Source organism: Jatropha curcas, chromosome 8 (assembly GCF_041381405.1).
Source record: "Jatropha curcas cultivar XTBG-Jc1 chromosome 8, XTBG_Jcur_1.0, whole genome shotgun sequence".
NCBI classification, from domain to species: domain Eukaryota; kingdom Viridiplantae; phylum Streptophyta; class Magnoliopsida; order Malpighiales; family Euphorbiaceae; genus Jatropha; species Jatropha curcas.
The window spans coordinates 6,091,375-6,114,387 of record NC_143158.1 but is presented as its reverse complement, the minus strand read 5'-3'; the positions used below and the strand labels follow the sequence as shown (position 1 = coordinate 6,114,387).

Below are 23,013 nucleotides of genomic sequence, written 5' to 3'. Positions count from 1 at the left end.
GAATATGTATTTTTTTGGTATATAAAAGTGAAAAATATTATATAAAATTTAAATTTTGATTTAAAAAATTATAATTTTAGTCGCATATAGTTTGTACATGTATATCTAATCTAAGTCTCTACGTTGAAGAAGACTATCTAAAATTACTAACTATAGTTGACTTATTAAGCTCATAAACTCCCAAGTACACTATTAACTATTATTAATAATAGGCATTAAGTACATAGAGACCCTCTAACATTGCAAATTAACTAAGCTCATAAACTAAGCAGACTACTAATTAGGTCTCCAAGATTAAGAAGACTACGTAAAATTACTAAATAATTAGTTTAATTAACTATAATTAATTATACTATTTACTGTAGTAACTATAGTTACTTTACTAAGTATAAACTAAGTTGACTATCGAAATTATAATATAACTACAGTTAATTTTATTAACTCATTTTGTCGAATACCGTCACTCTCCCTTCACATTGCATACAGAAAGTTGCTCTCTAAGGCCTTACCTATACGCTTCTCTCTGGAAAAATCATATCTTCTTTTTAATGATTTTTTTTTTTTTTAAGTGCTCAATCAACTCAAGGACAATGATAATTTATGCCATTTCTTACCTCTGCCCTTGACGAGGAAAAAAATTACAAAAACTACCCAATAACCTACGACACAAATCTGCATAGTTTATCACTCATGAGTCATTTGGGTCCCAACAAAAATTTAAAAAAATTCCCCCGAAAGACGGTTCTCTTCGAATAATAAATATATCACGGCTAGAAAGAAAAATTTCACTTCCATCGACATAATGGAACATCTCACATGCAATTTGGCCAAAAGTGACATCTTTCAATAAAGTGATATGTATTAGAGTGAAAAAAAACAAAAAAATCAAAGCTGACCAATGTTGTCTTAACTGCAGTTAATTCAAAATACTTGACCATGTGGTTGCGTCAAGGTAGATCACCACCGAGTTTAAGAAAAAAGTTTATCTTTACCGGTATCATTTTCTATGATACTTGGTACAGAGCATAATTCCCTCGTATTTTTTTAATTGTCTTTTCATCTCTCTAAAACTTGAATTGATAGTTCTTGAACCAGACTAAAATTGACAAATGCTACCGACAATATTCAACGAATGTAAAATTAAAGTGAACCTTGAATATTCAGAAGCTCACGAATCACCCACCAAAGTTCGCCAGTGTTTATTCAATTGTCTAATTTTCACTTAAAAATAATAGGATCATCTCAGCCATGCAAAGACACGCAAGAGAGAGAAAGAGAAGATAGAAAGATGATATGCATACCAGCTGTTGGTGAGTCCTTTGTTTTGTTTTCATTTTGACCTTTCTCAACTTTGTCCAACAATGCCTCTTGATTGGAGAAAAATGCATATAATCTCATAAACCTCATTTTAGAATGCATCAAATTTTTTGCACATACTTTAACATAATGCTTTGACATTAAGACCCTAAGCCATGAGTAGCATTTTTTCTTAGTTTTGACTAAAAGATATAATTAAAAAGCAGCTTTCTCAATTACTTCTCAATCTCAAAATTTGTACTTTTGGGATCACCACTACCACACAATACAATAAAATGCATCCTATTCACTTGACAGTCGATTGATACATTAAAAGCATCAAAGAACGATACCTGCTACAGCAATTCTCATTACTTGACCGCATAAATGCCTTGGATTTTTTTTTTTTTTTTTTTTTTTTTTTTTATCGCTGTCCTTCCACCTCTCTAAAACTTGAATTGACACTTCTTGAACCACGGACTAAAATCGACAATTGCAAACGATGGTTCTAAAAACCAATTCAACGCAATATCCCACTCAGCATTGCAATCAATCAGAGACGAAAATTATGCCAAACCTTGTTCACGTACCAACAATGTTCACAAAATGTAAAACTAAAGTGACCTTGATATAAGCATATTAAAGGAGGCTCAGATTCGCCTTTTTCAAGCAGAAAAGTGAACATGACAACCAACCATGGCTGCAACAAAAGAGCTCAAAATCAGAAGCTCCTGAGTCACCCACCCAAAGTTGCTAGTGTTCATCCAATTGTCCGATTTTCATTAAAAAAAATAACAGCATCATCACAGCCATGCAAAGACCCACAAGACAAAGAAAGAGATGATAGAAAAAGATAGGTATAGATATTGACAAACAAGGGTCAGTTCTGCAATCAATCAGAGTAGCTCTCCAAGAGCTAAGCCTCACTTTTCACTTGAAATATCTCCCCGAAACAAACAGAACCTAAACAAAGATATTTGGTGAAATGGAGGCTGAGATCAGATAGCCCTATTATCAAACAAGAAAGAAACAACACCACATCATGGCTGCAGCCAATAGCTACCAGGAAAATAGGGTGAAACCCATATTTAAGGACTGCCAAAGGCTGTCTAAGTTCAGGAACCACGAGTGGAGAGTTAAGCCGCTGCTTCAAAAGCCTACCCCGCCAGAGCATGGATGTTTCTTTTCTAATCTGATTTTAGGCCACTGATAATATCATCATAGCCTCATTAAGTTACTTAAACTTCCAACCATTCCATCCAAACAAAGGGTAGAAGTGCAAAGTTGAGGGTAGATTTATGCATTTGGCCTCTCTGTATGTACAGGGAGAAGGAGCCGTTGGCAAATAAGAAGATAAATCACAGGCTCCACTTTTTACAAGAGAGACAAAGTCAACCGCCCTTAAAACCTTCAATCTCACTGAGAGCAAAACCTCATTCTCAAACTAATGAGCTAAAATTTCCACTGTACAAAAAACAGAGAAAGAAGAGGTGAAGTGAGGCTGAGATTCGCCTTTAATCAAACAGCAAAAGGAACAAAGCGAATGTGGCTGCAATGATGGATCTATCTGCAAAAGATAGAAAATATTCACATTGCCCCGACAAACAATCAAAATTGTTCCTTTAACGTTTGGATCTTGCACTAGAAAATAAGAATCGTCATAGCTTCTTTGTAAGCAGCAACAGAACCTTGGCAGAGATTGAACGTATCAGATCTCCGATCAAGTTACGCCGGTAATATAGTATTAATGGAACAGAGGGAGTAATAATTGACAATATATATACGTACACATACGCGATTGTTTTATAAACCGACGGTAAAATCATCAGCTCCGCAGTCGTTCACAGAGGAGCAACCGCCATACTGGGCCATCTCTCTGAGAGCAAAGCCACATTCTTAAGAACATCATTAGTCCATGTGGCCTTGCATATTCTTAAACTAGTGATGGCCTTGCATATTCTGAGAGCAAAGGTATCTTTGTCCATTGCATGTTATGTGTTGGCAAAATCGTAATAACTTGCAAAAGATTAGGCGTTTGACGAAAATATTCTGCTACTTGCCCTTGTTTTTTCAGTCGAAGGATAAACGCATCAAAAAGGTGGAGAGAAACAGAGCAGAGCCAACTTTTTGATGAAGGACAGCAGAGAGTCAGAGACCAACCTACAGCTACAAGAAGGTGAAGAAGAGCCATGATTTATATAATTAATTGATTTTGATAATACGTAAGACTGATAAGCCAGGCTCAACTTAGGCCCTTCAAGAAATCTACCAACGTGTATAAATGACGTTTTATTTGTTATTTTCGGGAAATTTTTTTATTACGATAATGTTATATTTGAATATCTGGTATCAGTATTTTTTTACTAATTATAAACTCCAAAGATTCAAACTCACAACGACACCAGCAAAACCACCAAGCTAGTGAGAAATTATATCATTTGCTATATCTCCAAATTGAAACAATTTTTTCCAGTAAATTCTAAATAAAATAAAAGAAATTATTCTTCAAACAAACATTGACATCTAACAATTTTCCAACCAACAAACAAATAAAAATCCATCTCATTTTACGAAAAAACCAATCATCCATGTCTGGCTTCAAATGCTGAAAGATATTCCAGCATAAGTTGCAGCAAACCCTATATAAGCACATTGTTTGTATCAACTTATCTTTCAAAGTTGCTAGAATTCAACAAATAAAAAAAAATCAATAGGCAATTTTCAAAATCTATCCATAAACAGCAGCTGAATGTAAAGGGAAAGAAACAAAGATCCTAAAAAACTACAAATTCATACAAACAATCATGTCAAAGAAGCGGAACAAGCATCCAGCCCTGCAAAGCAAACTTTCAAAGACCAGAATGACACTCAAACAACTATGTACTAATTCTCCTTCGGCAACATGCTAGCAATGAAAGCCAGAATGACAAAATAAAAATGTGCAAAATCAAGTGCGAGCATGAAAAGGAACTGAAGTACCTGTTATGTTAACCTTTTTTACGGCTATCCATAAAGAAAACAAGAAAAAATACAAGGGTAAGCAGACAGCCTTTAGTTGTCAAAATACAAGTTGGTCGATGTCGGCCAGAACACTATCAAGGAAGTTACAATTAATTAAGAGTATACAAGTTCACAATCAAAGTGAAACTACTAAGTGGGGATTCACTAGACCAGTGTGACAAATCAGGAGAGCTAAAACATCATAGATGACTCAGGCTCGAAGGACTGTGAAGCAAATGCATAAAAAGATTTTAACGAAAAAGCAGAATCATTAAGAAGACACATAGCTGAATATGATACACTGCCTGCTATTTGTTTATGTACTATAGATCAAAACAGAAACGATAAACTAGCATCCCACTCAATTGATACATCAAAAGCATCAAGAAGGATGCCTACCACGACAATTCTTCATAAATTACAACTTCATTCTCACGGTTGGCCTTCTACTCTCACACGGACCGAAATTGACAATCTTAGTGCAACATATTGGAAAAAAAGTTCAATATAAACTATATATATATATATATATATATATAAACTATATATATATATATATATATATAAACTCACAAATTTGATTTTTTAATATTGAATTTTCATGTTCGGTATCAACTACAATGTAAAATTTAACATGACTAAATCAAATTATATGATTTAAATTAATTTATGCCAAACAAACAAAGGATAGTAACATCACATCCACAGCTGAGGCCAAGAGGTATTTGTCAAACAGACAAAGCAAAATCAGAAGCTCAAAGTCATTCCCCCAATGGTCGCATCTATTCCCTACAATCAAAGTCACCCAGAAAATGGTATCATCACAGCCTCAAATACACAAACAAATTATATGATTTAAATTAATTTATGCCAAACAAACAAAGGATAGTAACATCACATCCACAGCTGAGGCCAAGAGGTATTTGTCAAACAGACAAAGCAAAATCAGAAGCTCAAAGTCATTCCCCCAATGGTCGCATCTATTCCCTACAATCAAAGTCACCCAGAAAATGGTATCATCACAGCCTCAAATACACAAACAAATTATATGATTTAAATTAATTTATGCCAAACAAACAAAGGATAGTAACATCACATCCACAGCTGAGGCCAAGAGGTATTTGTCAAACAGACAAAGCAAAATCAGAAGCTCAAAGTCATTCCCCCAATGGTCGCATCTATTCCCTACAATCAAAGTCACCCAGAAAATGGTATCATCACAGCCTCAAATACACAAACAAATGACATGATTTAAATTAATTTAGACCAACAAACAAAGGATAGTAACATCACATCCACGGCTAAGGCCAAGAGATATTTGTCAAACAGACAAAGCAAAATCAGAAGCTCAAAATCATCCAGCCAATGGTCGCATCTATTCCCTACAACCAAAGTCACACAGCAAATGGTATCATCACAGCCTCAAATACACATGCACATACACAAACAAATGATATAATTTAAATTAATTTAGACCAAACATACGAAGGATAGTTACATCACATCCACGGCTAAGGCTAACAGCTATTTGTCAAACAGACAAAGCAAAATCAGAAGCTCAAAGTCATCCAGCCAATGGTCACATCTATTCCCTACAATCAAAGTACCCAGTCACCCAGCCAATGGTATCATCACAGCCTCAAATACACATGCACATACACAAACAAATGATATGATGTAAATTAATTTAGACCAAACAAACAAAGGATAGTAACATCATATCCACGGCTAGGGCCAAGAGCTATTTGTCAAACAGACAATGCAAAATCAGAAGCTCAAAGTCATCCAGCCAATGGTCGCATCTATTCCCTACAATCAAAGTACCGAGTCACCCAGCAAATGGTATCATCATCACAGCCTCAAATACACATGCACCTACACAAACAAATGATATGATGTAAATTAATTTAGACCAAACAAACAAAGGATAACATCATATCCACGGCTAGGGCCAAGAGATATTTGTCAAACAGACAAAGCAAAATCAGAAGCTCAAAATCATCCAGCCAATGGTCGCATCTATTCCCTACAATCAAAGTCACAGCAAGTGGTATCATCACAGCCTCAAATACACATGCACATACACAAACAAATGATATGATTTAAATTAATTTAGACCAAACAAACAAAGGATAGTTACATCACATCCACGGCTAAGACCAACAGCTATTTCTCAAACAGATAAAGCAAAATCAGAAGCTCAAAGTCATCCAGCCAATGGTCGCATCTATTCCCTACAATCAGAGTCACCCAGCATATGGTATCCTCACAGCCTCAAATACACATGCATATACACAAGCAAATGATATGATTCAAATTAAATTAGACCAAACAAACAAAGGATAGTAACATCACATCCACGGCTAAGGCCAAGAGCTATTTGTCAAACGGACAAAGCAAAATCAGAAGCTCAAAATCATCCAGCCAATGGTCGCATCTATTCCCTACAATCAAAGTCACCCAGCAAATGGCATCATCACAGCCTCAAATACACATGCACATACACAAACAAATGATATGATTTAAATTAATTTAGACCAAAAAAACAAAGGATAGAAACATCACATCCGCGGCTAAGGCCAAGAGCTATTTGTCAAACAGACAAAGCAAAATCAGAAGCTCAAAATTATCCAGCCAATGGCCGCATCTATTCCGTACAATCAAAGTTACCCAGCAAATGGTACCATCAGAGCCTCAAATACACATGCACATACACAAACAAATGATATGATTTAAATTAATTTAGACCAAACAAACAAAGGATAGAAACATCACATCCACGGATAAGGCCAAGAGCTATTTGTAAAGCAGACAAAGCAAATTCAGAAGCTCAAAGTCATCCAGCCAACGGTCGCATCTATTCCCTACAATCAAAGACACACAGCAAATGGTATCATCACAGCCTCAAATACACATGCACATACACAGACCGAGAGATACAGCTGAAAACAGGGACACTTCAGTTTTATACTTTTCAGAAAAAGATTTTCAAAGAAAAGGCCCAAACAGAAAGAGAGAAATCTGTAGAAAGAGAAGGCTCAGATCAGATATGCTTTCAAATCAGACAGGACAGAAACACCACAACACCAGGGCTGCAACAACAAAAGGTTGCCTTGCCAAGAAATTGAGTATTTCTCCTTGAGTCTGACTTTTCAGGCTCACTGATTAATTATATCATAGCCTCGCCAGTCCCAGACAGCCACTCACACACACAAGAAAGAAAGCAGGCATATTTGTATAAGGGCTGTTGCCAACATAAGAAACGTAATCAGTACTCGCTGGCTCCGCTACCTACCAAAGAGGACAGAGTCAACCACCCTGAAACCAACCGCCTCTCACTGAGAGCAAAGCCTCGTACTTAAATCATTCACCCGCAATCTTAACAAAATTCATGCAAAAGCAATCGCGAATGTTTTTTTAGAAAAATGTTCAAAATCAAGTGCGAGCAAGAAAAGGAACTGAAGTTGAAGTACCTGTTATGTTAACCTTTTTTTATGGCTAGCCACATACTAGCCATCAAGAAAACAGGAAAAATACAAGAGTAAACAGGCAGCCATTAGTTGTCAAAATATAAGTTGGTCGATATAGGCCAGAACACTATCGAGGAAGTTACAATTGATTAAGAGTATACAAGTTCACAATCAAAGTGTAACTACTAAGTGGAGATTCACTAGAACAGCAGCAAATCATATTTCACTGTATTGTGTGACAAATGAGGAACTGTAAAACGTCATAGATGACTCAGACTCGTAGGATTGCGAAGCAAATGCATAAGAAGATTCTAACAAAAAGCTGATTATGATACATTGCCTGCCATTTGTTCATGTACTATATAGATAAAAAAAGATATGATAAACCAGCATCCTACTTAATTGATACATCAAAAGCATCAAGAAGGATGCCTACCACGACAATCTTCATAAATTGACAACATTGATAATAACTTCATTCTCATTCTCATTCTCATGGTTGGCTTTCTACTCTCATCCACAAGACCAAAATTGACAAGCTTAGTGCAAAATATTGAAAAACAGTTCAACGAGAAAAAATATAAAAATGAACTCCACACAATTGATTTTTTAATTTTGAATTTTCATGTTCGGTATCAACTGTAATGTAAATTAACATCACTAAATCAAATGATATGCTTTAAATTCATTTACAACAAATAAACAACGGATAGGAACATCACATCCACGGCTAAGACAAAGAGCTACGTGTCAAACAGACAAAGCAAAATCAGAAGCTCAAAGTCACTGAGCCGAAGGTTGGATCTACTCCCCTACAATCAAATTCACCCAGCAAACGGTATCATCACAGCCTCAAATAAACATGCACATACACAGACAGAGAGATACTGCTGAATACAGGGACACCAAACAACTGTAATGTAAATTAACATGACTAAATTAAATGATATGCTTTAAATTCATTTACACCAAACAAACAAAGGATAGGAACATCACATCCACGGCTAAGACGAAGAGCTATTTGTCAAACAGACAAAGCAAAATCAGAAGCTCAAACTCACCGAGCCAAATGTCCGATCAATTCCCTACAATCAAATTCACCCAGCAAATGGTATACCATCACAGCCTCAAATACACATGCACATACACAGACAGATATACTGCTGAATTTAGGGAAACTTTAATTTTATATTTTTTAGAAAAATATTTTCCAAGAAAACAAACAAGGCGCAAACAGAAACAGAGAAATCTATAGAAAGAGAAGGCTCAGATCAGATATGCCTTCAAATCAGACAGGACAGAAACACCACAACACCATGGCTGCAACAACAAAAAGTTGCCTCGCCAAGAAATTGAGTATTTCTCCTCGAGTCTGACTTTTCAGGGTCACTGAATACATCGTCATAGCCTCGCCAGTCGCCAGACAGTCACTCACACAAAAACAAAAGAAAGAAAGCAGATATATCGGTATAAGGTCGTTGCCAACATAAGAAACGTAATCAGTAGTCACTGGCTCCGCTAACTATCAGAGACAGAGAGGACGGATTCAACCACCCTAAAACCAACCGCCTGTCACTGAGAGCAAAGCCTCGTACTTAAACCATTCACACAGCAATCTTAAGGTAAACATATTTCATGCAAAAGCAATTGCGAAATTTTTTATTTTAGAAAAAAAAATAACAGAACAAAATCGAAGAAAATGAAGAGCGAGAGATCGTAGAGGATGGAGGCTCAGATTCACCTTTAATCAGACAAGAAAAGGAACAAAGGGACTGCGGCTGCAGAAATGGAGCACTCTATTTGAGAAAAGAAAAATGCCATTGTCGAATAAAATCTCCATACTGCCCCGCCAACCGTCAACCTATTCCTTAACGTCTTTCTTTTGCACTCTAAAACCCAAAAATCGTCACAGCCTCTCTACAAGAAAGAAAGAAAGCCAGAAAAAGAAGAGAATGATGATGATAATGATCTATCTATCTATATATATACACACAGACAAACAGCGGCTATTACACAAACGACGGAGAAATCATCGGCTCCGCAGTCGTTCAGGGAGGCGGAGCAACCACCTTCTCTGCAGCCTCTCTGAGAGCAAAGTCTCATTATCAAGAGTGCGTACAATGGGCGCATCTTGCATTTTATGGTAGCTTCGTGTTTTAATTTTATTTTATTCCGTGATTGCCCTTTTGACTGTGCGACGTTGGGCGGTGAAGCATAACGGTAACTTGGTCATTAAAATTTTAAAATTTTAAAATTTTATGATGGATATAAATAAAACTGGGAGAGCAATAAGTTCAAGGATAATTTGTTAAATAAAACCATACACGCGTAAAATTCACTTCTCCTCCCATCACTTGCATCATAAACAGAACAATGGCAAGTTTTGAATAAATAGCTTCTCATTCAATTCCATGGTAAAACAAATAAATAGATAAATAAATAAAATAAAAGTTTTGAATCAAGAAATAGTTACACAATCCATTTCATTCAAAATCAAAATCCTTTATTCATTCCTATGGCTTCACATCCAGACAGCAAACTGTTCTGTTACAACTAATGCAAGTTCAACCAATTGAACCAGAACAACTTAATTAGCTTATCCTGCAGTGATGGAATTTCACGAGATATCGGCACGATCAAGCATATCTACCAAAGTCATCCTTCTAGGGAACCTCGGAGGCAGTCTCAAATACATAGCATCCTCAATCTCAATTGGCAAATGCGTTGCAACAAACACAATCCCTCCCTTCTTTCTATGCTTTGCAATAATATATTCGAGCAATTTCATCATATAATGCGACAGAAGGCTCATCCAGTAACCAAATTGGTCGGTCAATGGCCAGTAGTCTTGCAAGTTGCAGCCTCTTCTGTTGGCCCATTGACAGCATTCTTGCCTTCTCTTTTGCCAATCTTCCAAGCCCCATCAACTCAATAGGAGGCATAGAATTCCCTTGCTTGCCTTCAAGAATCTCAAACCACTGAACATTGTCAAGGACGGTAAACTTTTCTTTGATGGCATTTTTCAAAGAGAGCCAATTAAGTTGAAGCTTATATTGGTGGAAAACTCCAGATTCTGTCACGTCATGACCATTCCAGAGGATCTGACCTGCAGAAGGCTTAGAAAATCCAGCCAGCATACGTAAGAAGGTGGTCTTGCCTGAGCCATTGCTATCGGTTAGAACAAGTGCCCCTCCATCATGAACAGATACATTTACATGTCGCAAGATTTGTTGGGTATTTCTCATGCAGAAGACATTGTCAAGAAGGATCCGAGGAAGTGGTGGCTTTCGAAGAGACATCAAGCTTTAAAAATAAAAAGGACTTTTGGTACTTCCAATTTTGCAGAGACTTTCGCTGTTTAGAATCTGAAGATGATGTTAGGAGCCAACCCTACTAATCCTCTAAAATAATATCTTGCAGAACAACACTTAACCCCGCAATAACTTTAATGCGAGTGGGGAAAAACAAAAGAAACCTGGCATCATATACAATAAAAGCAAATCATTAGTTTGAAGGTGGACTGGAAAAGGTGGACAACTAAAAGTAGATCACTGCGCAAAATAAAGTTCAAAATAGTAAGGAAAATGTGTTATATAATGAAACTAGCTACTAGTCAATATTCTGAAAATAGATTTCATTTGAACCAAAGAAGGAAGATTGATTGTAGGTGGTTACTTCGCAAAATGATATTATGCAAATCAACTAAACAAATTAGCAAAAAAATCCAAGAGAGCAAACTGAATTGAACTTTGTACTTATAAATGAAAACTGAAAATGAACTACGCAAACAACAGAGACACAGAGCTTTAACAATTTGCTGTGGATCTATTAGCAAATGAGAATTAAGCTACCAAATCCCATTTAAAAGATCAGAAGACAATATCAAAAAATATTGAGATTGACAACCGTCAATCATATTCTCAAGATAGCTTTGTATAAAGTAAGATGAAAAACAACTAATTTCTCATTAGAGAGCGGTTTCTACATAAAGAAAAATGAAAAACAACTCCATTCTTTATTAGGATAATGCACTGCAAAATTGGTTACCAGGATGCTTCAACCACTTCTAAATGCTTTGATTAACATCCAGAGATAATAATTCATAAATAAAAGGACCTTTGGCCTTAGAGACCTCAAGTATTATTATTCTTGACACTTGCAAGTTGCATCCCCCTAATATATTTCTATATGCAAAAGTAGAATTCGAAGTAAGCTATAAATAATATAAATAATTTTATAGGCTTTCAAAATGAAAAGTGAAGGAAACTGATGAATAATTATACTAAATCAATAAAAAATCGATCTCTAACGATGACAAGTACTAAAAACCCTCCATTCAAGTGCATTCAATCAAATGATTCTCAGAATTTTTCCAATTGCTTGCATATGTCACTAATCACTAAATCAATATCAAAGGGCTAATAAAATAGGACAATTTCAAAAATTAAAACAGTAAAATTTGTATGTGCCATACTCTGACAGATAAAATGGGCATTCAGATTTTTATAATGTCCAAGATAAAACCTAGTAATTGTAGTCAACAAACAAGTGAAAAATTAAAACAGGATTACCATTTTCCAATTCGTCTAAATTTTTCATGCCAAGAAAACCAACTCAAACTTTCCATTTGGATGTGCCATAAACCATCATTGAAAACACAAATTATCAAAATTGGTTTGCTTCAAGATGAAATAGTGCAGCACGGAGAATGAAATGAGTCATGAAACTTATGGAGATGCAGATGCAATGTTAAAATTTGCAGAGCAAACGATATTCATATTCGCGGCCATAACATTTTTTCCTCAATTCCAAATGAATTGGGTAAAAAATCGCAACCAAATACAGGAAATTAATTACATGAAAATCCACAAAAGAAGAGAGACCCATAAAAAATTTGAAACCCACTCATAGAGCATTAATCTCGTCACCAACCAAAAGAAAAGATTAAAAAATATATATATTAAGAGAAGCTTACCTCAAAGAGAATCGAGTGAGCTAAGAGGAAAGAAGATCAAACACTGGTCTTGTTGAGTTGTGAATTGCGAGAGAGAGAGAGAGAGAGAATCGAGAAATCAACAGCTGAAGAGAGAGACTCGATTGGAGACTAGTCACAGCAGAGAAACAGAGAAAGGCGAGACTGATGCAAAAACGATTTGCTAAGCAGAAGCGCCAACATTAAACATCCGAGAGTGCTAAGATTGAATGCATGAGCACGTGAGATTGTCGAAAGAGGATCAAAGAGCTCTTGGGCTTAGTGCTTCAGATGCGTTTGGGTTTCATTGATTCTAGCCTGAGAAAGATGTTTTTGTTGGGGAGGCGCTAAGTTGAGAGAACGTAAAGAGAGAGAGATTTAATAAATCAGCGGGGATAACCAATCAGAATCACTTTCCACTTTCCCATGTAATTAATTAATCAAAAACCAATTGGTATTGGCTACCATTTTGCGTGCTTTCTCACATGCAAGCTAAAACTGTATCAGGAGATAGAGAGAGATGACAGATAAAAATTTTTCATTTTTAATCAATCGCTGACTGTAACTCATTCATGAAAATACAAGATCTTCTACGTGTGTTTCCAACTTCTTGCTCAAACAAAAACTATGCGGAAAAAAGGGACATACAGATACTATATAGACTCACTAGTCCTCATCTACAGATACAGAAAATTTTTCTGTTTCTCCCTTTCCTTTCAACCTCAATTTCATCTCAACTTGCAGACCCTGGCATCTTCATGCGGTCCAGATTCTGTTTCCACCTGCGGCCATTCGACAGGTCTTGCAATTCTAGTCCTCCGCTCCCTTCAGATTTCAATCTTAGTACAAATTTGAATCGACACTAAAAAGCAATTCTGAGCCACCACAAGATGGCAAGTTCAATGTTACATCTGTTAGTATGTACACAGTATTTAAATAAGTATGGGTTACAATATTATATAATAACTACAGCTGAGGTACATGGCCATTCCTGCAAGCCTACAGATATTATTATCATCCAAAAATGGCATGATCTTCAAAAGAATTGGATTGGGCCAAGCACGGATTTCCTCGCTGACAAAAGCAATGCACCTTAAATAGAGATTGCTGATTTTAATTTTTAGTTACTAATCCACCTTCGTTTCCGAGCTGGCCGCTCTGGCTTGACCTCTGAGTCCACAGGGGCGTCGGTTTTGACAGAAGGCAACGCTTCATTTCCTGATCTCTGTTCATGGTGATATGATAGCAACCTAAATTACATATTTACCCTTCGACGTGCATCCTGTTTGGATACAGAAGATGAGGGGGTATTATAATAATTTAAGCATAATTCACCGTTCACAAAATAACCCTCCGCGGACCGCAGTCTTAAATATCAAGCAATGTTTATTATTTATAGTTATGCTTTAATCGATTTAACCCATAAACCGAGCATTGAATAAAAAAATTTGTTGAAAACAGATAATAAACTATTAAAATGAATAAAACCAATTGGATTTGTAATTTAATTTTTTAATCTATGTAATTTTTTATTTTTTTATTTAATTAATTTTTTTAAAAAATTTATATAAGAATAAAGAAAATAAATTTGAGAACCTCACGATATTTACATATTTATCTAAATCATTATATGAATAAAACCTTACCTTTTAAATTAACAAGAATGCAGCTATAACATGATCTAACCATTCAATTTGCTAAATCCATATAACTTCTGATTTATGTATATTAAAACATAATAATTTTTTAAAAATTACTCTCTAATTTATCGCTTTTCTAGCTTTTAAATACAATGGCTCTCAATGTTCTCTTATAGATTTTATGATTTTAAACATAATAGCTCTTTAATTCTATGACTTTTGTTGTTCTCCTATTTTGATTTATAATTTTATGATTTTTATAACTTTAAAAAATTATGACTTTAAAAATAATGGCTTTTAGTTTTTTTTTTTTTTTTTTTTTATGAGTTCTTGAACTCTTGAATATTGATATTCATGCTCTTACTATTGTTCTCTCTTTTCAAATCTATTTTTTACATGTTATTGGCTTGAAGAGTGAGACTCTATCTAAAGAGTGAGACTCTCTAAAATTTGAGCATTTGATATTAACTTGGTTAGGAAAAATTGAAGAACTTGTAGAAAAACCTGTCTCCCTTACCTCTCTGATTTCAGGATATTAAATATAATAACTAAACATAATACCTCTTTAAAAACTATTCTCTAATTTTGACCATTATAGCTTTTAAACAAAAAATAACTTTTGATACTCTCTTATGATTTTTTATAGTTTTTACGTAAACTGCTCTTCATAACTCTTGATATTCTCTCTAATTTATGAATTCTATAACCTTCAAACATAATAACTTTTAATGTTCTTTCTTGTTATATTTAAAAGGACTTTAAAAATAATGGCTTTCAATATTTTTTTTTATGAATTTTACGGCTCTTGAATATTATTGTTCATGTTCTTATTATTGTTCTCTTTTCGAATTTATTCTCTTGAAAAAAAAACCTACACAGTCTTGCAAAGCATTGAAGACCTCAAAAGTCTAGTAGATTTTTGAAGTCCAACCTTTAATCGGTACCGACTACTGAATATCTGATAACAATAACAATGACAATAAGAATATGGTTGATGATGACAAAGAAATTGTTGAAGTTAACCTAGTATTTCTATCTAGCATGAAAGTCCAATTCTGTCTAGTATCATCTAATATAATTTGACTCAGACAAAACAAAGCCTATTAGTATCACCTAATATAAATTTGATTCAGACAAAACAAAGTGCTGGTTCATTCTTTAGAATACTGGTTTTTTTTATGACGGGTGTTGCACGCACACTCATTTTTGTACTCTTTTAAAAAACACCTAATATTAAAGTATAAATGTTTTAAAATTAAAATAAATACAATTGATTAATACAACTATTTTATATAATGAAATGGTCTGAAAATAAAAAAGTTCAATCCAATTTCTAGATCTAATATTTTAATCCCTAATTTATAAATAAAGATTTTTAATGCCAAGAAAAAAAAATCAAGTCATAATAACTCAATCTTGAGCCTCTATCCTCAACTCTAAATCAATATTTATATAATACTATAGTGAAAAATAAAAATAAAAATAAAAATAAATTATTTTTTTCTGCTAGGTAAGAAAGAAAAGAAACGAGAAGATATCTGAATTAATAATGATATTCACTTTAGCTATAGTGATAATACCACTTATCCAGTACATTAGAAAAAAAAATGCACATAATATAAATTCTTATTCACTTTAGCTATAGTGATAATACCACTTATCCAGTACATTAGAGAAAAAAATATGCACATAATAAATTGTTAACACTCTAAAAGGCAACTCAAAACAGAAATATAGTTCTTTTCTTTTTTTAAATGCATAAATACTATTTTCTTTCAAGTCAAACAGATTTAGAATATAAAAGAAAAAATATTTAAAAAATTAACATATTTAATCATCTATTTATTGCAATAGATATATAAGAACAAGGGAAATAAATTTGAGAACCTCACAGTATTTAAACATTTATCTAAATCATTATAGAAATAAAAACTTACATTTTAAATTAACAAGAATGCAAATCTAACCATTCAATTTGCTAAATCCATATAACTTCTGATTTATGTATATTGAAACATAGTTTTTTAAAAATTACTCTCTAATTTATCGCTTTTCTAGCTTTTAAATACAATGGCTCTCAATGTTCTCTTATAGTTCTTATGATTTTAAACATAATAACTCTTTAATTATGACTTTTGGTGTTCTCTTACTATGATTTATGAATTTTATGACACTTCAAAAAAAATTATGACTTTAAAAATAATGGCTAGTATTTTTTTTTTATGAGTTCTTGAATATTGATGTTTATGCTCTTACTATTGTTCTCTCTTTTCAAATTTATTTTTTTCTCTTGAGAAAAAATAACATACACATTATTAGCTTGAAGAGTTAGACTCTATCTAAAGAGTGAGACTCTCTAAAATTTGAGCATTTGATATAACTTGGTTAGGAAAAATCGAAGAACTTGTAGAAAAACTCCCTTATCTATCTGATTTCGGGATATTAAACATAATACATCTTTAAAAATTATTTTCTAATTTTGACTTTTATAGCTTTTAAAACAAAAAATAACTTTTGATATTCTCTAACACAATAACTTTTAATGTTCTTTCTTGTTATATTATATCTATTGCAATAAATAGATGATTAAATATTTAATTTTTTGAATATTTTTTCTCTTATATTCTAAATTTGTTTGATTTGAAAGAAAATAGTGTTTATGCATCTGAAAAAAAGAAAAGAACTATATTTCTGTTTTGAGTTACCTTTTAGGGTGTTAAGAATTTATTATGTGCATTTTTTTTTTTCTAATGTACTGGATATGTGGTATTATCACTATAGCTAAAGTGAATAAGAATTTAAATATTGATTTGGAGTTGAGGATAGAGACTAAAGATTGAGTCATGACTTAATTTTTTTTTTTTTGTTGGCATTAAAAATCTTTATGTATAGGGATTGGATTGAACTTTTTATTTTCAGACCATTTAAAAAAAATTATGCTTTAATATTATATAGATGAAAAAAATTAAAAGAGTACAAAAAATGAGTGTCAACATCCATCATAAAAAAAACCAGTATCCTAAGAATGAACCAGCACTTTGTTTTGTATGAATCAAATTATATTAGGTGATACTAGGCTTTGTTTTGTCTGAATCAAATTATATTAGGTGACACCAGGCAAAATTGGACTTTCATACTAGATAGAAATATTAGGTTAACTTCAACAATTTCTTTGTCATCAACCTTATTTTTATTGTAATTGTTATTGTTATCGGATATTTCGTAGTCGATACAGATTCAAGGTTGGACTTCAAAAATCTACTAGACTTTGAGGTCTTTGGTGCTTTTGCAAGATTATGTAGGTTTTTTTTTTTTTTTTTTTTTTTTTTTTTTTCAAGAGAATGGATCCGAAAAGAGAACAATGATAAAAATATGAATAATAATATTCAAGAGCCGTAAAATTCGTAAAAAAATATTGAAAGCCATTATTTTTAAAGTCTTTAATCTCTTAATAAAATTAAAGTGATAACAATTACAAATTAATTCAATAATAAAAAATTATTTATATATATATTTATTTCAAAAATAATTTTTATAAATTTTATCTAATCAATTAATAAAATGTAATTTTCTAATTAGACTAAAATATTCTAAATTTCATTGCACTATTGAAATTCTCATTGTTCTCCTAATCCTATATTTATATATAATATAGACATATTTATCAAGAGCAAAAAACTCCCCGATTCTTACATTTAAATATAATATAGATATATTTATCAAGAGCAAAATGCTCGGCACTTTGCCGTCAACATGATACCATGAAAAAAAAAAAAAAAACATTAAAATCATCATAAAAACTTCATAATTTAAAAGGGAGAGATTAAAGTGTTAATGGAATCATAATTTTGAAAACTTCCTAGTTTGTTGAATTATAATAAAAACTTTAGTTAAATTATAATAAAAACTTAATATTTTAGAAATCAATTTCTCAAAACGGACAATGAAAATAGACAATTTTCTTTAGATTTGATATTGAGGAAAGAATCAAAGTATTGATAAAATAATAAATTAAAAATCTCATTATTAAATTAAAACAAAAATCCTCATAGAGGAACCTCATATAATAAGAAGCTCATAGTAATTTGAATTTTTCTCTAATAGCTTTTTTTTTAAATGGCTGAAAAATAAATATAAAAACTATTATTTCAATAGTTGCATGAACTTTATCAAATCAACATTTCTATTTTATATATAAAACTCAAAAACTCTAAAAATGGTTTTTTTTAAAAATGTATATAAAAAATAAGAGAAATAAATTTGAGAACCTCGCAGTATTTACACATTTATCTAAATCATTATAGGAATAAAAATTTATATTTTTAAATTAACAAGAATGCAGTTATAACATGATCTACCATTCAATTTGCTAAATCCATATAACTTCTGATTTATGTATATTGAAACATAATACATAGTTTTTATGATTTTAAGCATAATAACTCTTTAATTCTATGACTTTTAGTGTTCTCTCTTATTACGATTTTATGATTTTATGATTTTTATAGCTTTAAAAAATTATGACTTTAAAAATAATGGCTTTTAATAGTTGTTTTTATGAGTTCTTGAACTCTTGAATATTGATGCTCTTACTAGTGTTCTCTCTTTTCAGATCTATTTTTTTCTCTTCAGAAAAAATAACATACACATTATTAGCTTAAAGAGTGGGACTCTATCTAATGAGTAGACTCTCTAAAATTTGAGCATTTGGTATTAACTTAGTTAGGAAAAATTGAAGAACGTGTAGAAAAACCGTCTCTCTTACCTTTCTGATTTCTGAATATTAACATAATACCTCTTTAAAAATTATTCTCTAATTTTGACCTCTATAGCTTTTAAACAAAAAATAATTTTTTGATATTCTCTTATGATTTTTTATAGTTTTTACGCAGATCCTTCTTCATAACTCTTGATATTCTCTCTAATTTATAAGTTCTATGACCTTTTTTAAACATAATAACTTTTAATATTCTTTCTTGTTATAATTATAAAAGACTTTAAAAATAATGACTTTTAATATTTTTTTACGAATTTTACGACTCTTGAATATTATTGTTCATGTTCTTTATTATTGTTCTCTTTTCGAATTTATTCTCTTGAAAAAAAAAAAAAAAAACCTACAAAGAGTCTTGCAAAGCACTGAAGACCTTAAAGTCTAGTAGATTTTGAAGTCCAACCTTGAATTGGTGCCAACTACCGAATATCCGATAACAATAACAATCACAATAAGAATAAGGTTGACGACAAAGAAATCGTTGAAGTTAACCTAAAATTTCTATATAGTATGAACGTCCAATTCTGCCTAGTATTCCACCTAATATAATTTGATTCAGACAAAACAAAGTGCTGGTTCATTCTTAGGATACTAGTCTTTTTTACGACAGGTGTTGCACGCACACTCATTTTTTTATTCTTCTAATTTTTTATCTATATAATACTAAAGCATAAATTTTTTATTTAAATTAAAACAAATACAATTGATTAATTTGTATTGAACTTTGTTGTCCAAGCTACTTATATAATGTTACTTTTTATGTACTTAATTATATTTTATATAATGATATGGTCTGAAAACAAAAAGTTCAGTCCGATTTCTAGATCTAATATTTCAATCCCGAATTTATAAATAAAGATTTTTAATGCCAAGAAAAAAAAAAAATCAAGTCATGACTCAATCTTTATCCTCAACTCCAAATCAATATTTATATAATACTATAGTGAAAAATAAAAATAAAAATAAATTATTTTTTTCTGCTAGGTAAGAAAGAAAAAAGAAATGAGAAGATATCTGAATTAATAATGATATTCACTTTAGCTATAGTGTGATAATAACACTTATCAGTGCATTAGAAAAAAAATATGCACATAATAAATTCTTAACACCCTAAAAGATAACTCAAATCAGAAATATATATATATTTTTTTAAATGCTTACTATTTTCTTTCAAATCAAACAGATTTAGAATATAAGAAAAAAAATATTTAAAAAATTAAAAATACTTAATCATCTATTTATTGCAATAGATATATAAATCTCTTAATAAAATTAAAGTGATAACAATTACAAATTAATTCAATAATAAAAAAATTATATATATATTTATTTAAAAAATAATTTTTATAAATTTTATCTAATCAATTAATAAAATGTAATTTTCTAATTAGATTAAAATATTTTAAATTTCATTAAAGGCGTTATTGAAATTCTCATTAATCCCCTACTCCCACGTTTATATAGATATAGATATATTTATCAAGAGCAAAAAACTCCCCTATTCTTACATTTAAATATAATATAGATATATTTATAAAGAGCAAAAGGCTCAGCCACTTTGCCATCAACATGTACCATGAAAAAAAAATACATTAAAATCATCATACAAACTTCATAATTTAAAAGGGAGATTAAAGTGTTAATGGAATCATAATTTTAAAAACTTCATGGTTTGTTGAATAATAAAAGCTTAATATTTTAGCAATCAATTTCTCAAAACGGACAATGAAAATAGACAATTTTCTTTAAATTTGATATTGAGGAAAGAATCAAAGTATTGATAAAAATAATAAATTAAAAATCTCATTATTAAATTAAAACAAAGATCCTCATATAGGAACCTCATATAATAAGAAGCTCATAGTTAATTTGAATTTTTGTCTAATAGCTTTTTTTTAAATGGCTGAAAAATAAATATAAAAACTATTATTTCAATAGTTGCATGAACTTTATCAAATCAAAAACTCAAAAACTCTAAAAATGGTTATTATTAATTTTAATCTGAAATGCTGTAATGTTCTCAAAATTTAACTCAAAAAAAAAAAAAAAACAAAATTTGTTGTCACATGTTGAAGCAGAATCCATTGAGGAAAATTTTGAAATAATGGAACATATAAAAGACAAGACGCTTCTTACCTTATGTAAAAAAGAAAACGCAAACGATAGATAGTAGGGCAGTTCGTAGGATGATTTAACTCGATTTGAACATAACCAAATCAAACTTTAAATACCGGTTTGAGAAAACTTAAAACCAAACCAAACCAAACCATCAAAAATTTCAAACCAATCCAAATCTTTAGCAGCAGTTTAATTTGATATGGTTCGATTTTGCAGTTTGGGCGATTTCAAAAAAAGAAATTAACATTCCACATCTATCTAGTAAACAAGGAAAAAAAAAAAAACATCATGCAAAATGTGAAAAAAAAATTCAGAAAAATTATACCATCAGATACATGTGATTTCGAATAGCTATTAAAAGTTTTTTCAATTAATTTTTGAATATGTATTTTTTTGGTAGATAAAAGTGAAAAATATTATATAAAATTTAAATTTTGATTTAATTACATCTATTACTAAACACTAAAAAAATTATAATTTTAGTCGCATATAGTTTGTACATGTATATCTAAAATTTCTTACTAGAGTATATCTTACTGACTTGCTCTATTGAGTTAGATTTTCTAATTGTACTAATCTAAGTCTCTACGTTTAAGAAGACTATCTAAAATTACTAACTATAGTTGACTTATTAAGCTCATAAACTCCCAAGTACACTATTAACTATTATTAATAATAGGCATTAAGTACATAGAGACCCTCTAACATTGCAAATTAACTAAGCTCATAAACTAAGCAGACTACTAATTAGGTCTCCAAGATTAAGAAGACTGCGTAAAATTACTAAATAATTAGTTTACTTAAATATAATTAATTATACTATTTACTGTAGTAACTATAGTTACTTTACTAAGTATAAACTAAGTTGACTATCGAAATTATAAAATAACTACAGTAAATTTTATTAACTCATTTTGTCGAATACCGTCACTCTCCCTTCACATTGCATACAGAAAGTTGCTCTCTAAAGCCTTACCTATATGCTTCTCTCTGGAAAAATCATATCTTCTTTTTAACGATTTTTTTTTTTTAAAGTGCTCAATCAACTCAAGGGCAATGATAATTTATGCCATTTCTTACCTCTGCCCTTGACGAGGAAAAAAAGTACAAAAACTACCCAATAACCTACCCAATTAAAAGCATTAAAAGCATCAAAGAACGATACCTGCTACAGCAATTCTCATTACTTGACCGCATAAATCCCTTGGATTTTTTTTTTATCGCCGTCCTGTCACCTCTCTAAAACTTGAATTAACACTTCTTGAACCACAGACTAAAATTGACAATTGCAAACAATGGTTCTAAAAACCAATTCAACGCAATATCCCACTCAGCACTGCAATCAATCAGAGATAAAAATTATGCCAAACCTTGTTCACACACCAACAATGTTCACAAAATGTAAAACTAAAGTGACCTTGATATAAGCATATTAAAGGAGGCTCAGATTCGCCTTTTTCAAGCAGAAAAGTGAACATGACAACCATGGCCGCAACAAAAGAGCTCAAAATCAGAAGCTCGTGAGTCACCCACCCAAAGTTGCTAGTGTTCATCCAATTGTCCGATTTTCATTAAAAAAAATAACAGCATCATCACAGCCATGCAAAGACCCACAAGACAAAGAAAGAGATGATAGAAAAAGATAGGTATAGATATTGACAAACAAGGGTCAGTTCTGCAATCAATCAGAGTAGCTCTCCAAGAGCTAAGCCTCACTTTTCACTTGAAATATCTCCCCGAAAC

At 31.7% G+C, this 23,013-nt stretch overlaps 2 long non-coding RNA genes and 1 pseudogene across 4 annotated transcripts; 1 reads left to right on the top strand and 2 right to left on the bottom strand.

Annotated features, from left to right (window-relative positions):
* Positions 1-2,032: 2,032 nt before the first annotated feature.
* LOC110009398 (uncharacterized) lies at positions 2,033-3,617 on the top strand. The gene is made up of 2 exons (XR_002284286.3): positions 2,033-3,267; positions 3,371-3,617. It is a non-coding gene; the product is annotated as an uncharacterized LOC110009398 (long non-coding RNA).
* LOC149494069 (uncharacterized) lies at positions 2,138-9,912 on the bottom strand. 2 transcript variants are annotated; one of them, XR_016322212.1, is made up of 2 exons: positions 9,508-9,912; positions 2,138-5,481 (listed from the first exon to the last, which is right to left on the bottom strand). It is a non-coding gene; the product is annotated as an uncharacterized LOC149494069 (long non-coding RNA). The 2 variants fall into 2 exon arrangements; XR_016322211.1 differs by lacking the exon at positions 2,138-5,481 and adding an exon at positions 5,970-6,171.
* Positions 9,913-10,194: 282 nt separating this feature from the next.
* On the bottom strand, positions 10,195-13,984 carry LOC149494068 (ABC transporter I family member 1 pseudogene; annotated as a pseudogene). Its single transcript, XR_016321964.1, has 2 exons — positions 12,742-13,984; positions 10,195-11,241 (listed from the first exon to the last, which is right to left on the bottom strand). The product of XR_016321964.1 is annotated as an ABC transporter I family member 1 pseudogene (transcript).
* Positions 13,985-23,013: the final 9,029 nt, after the last annotated feature.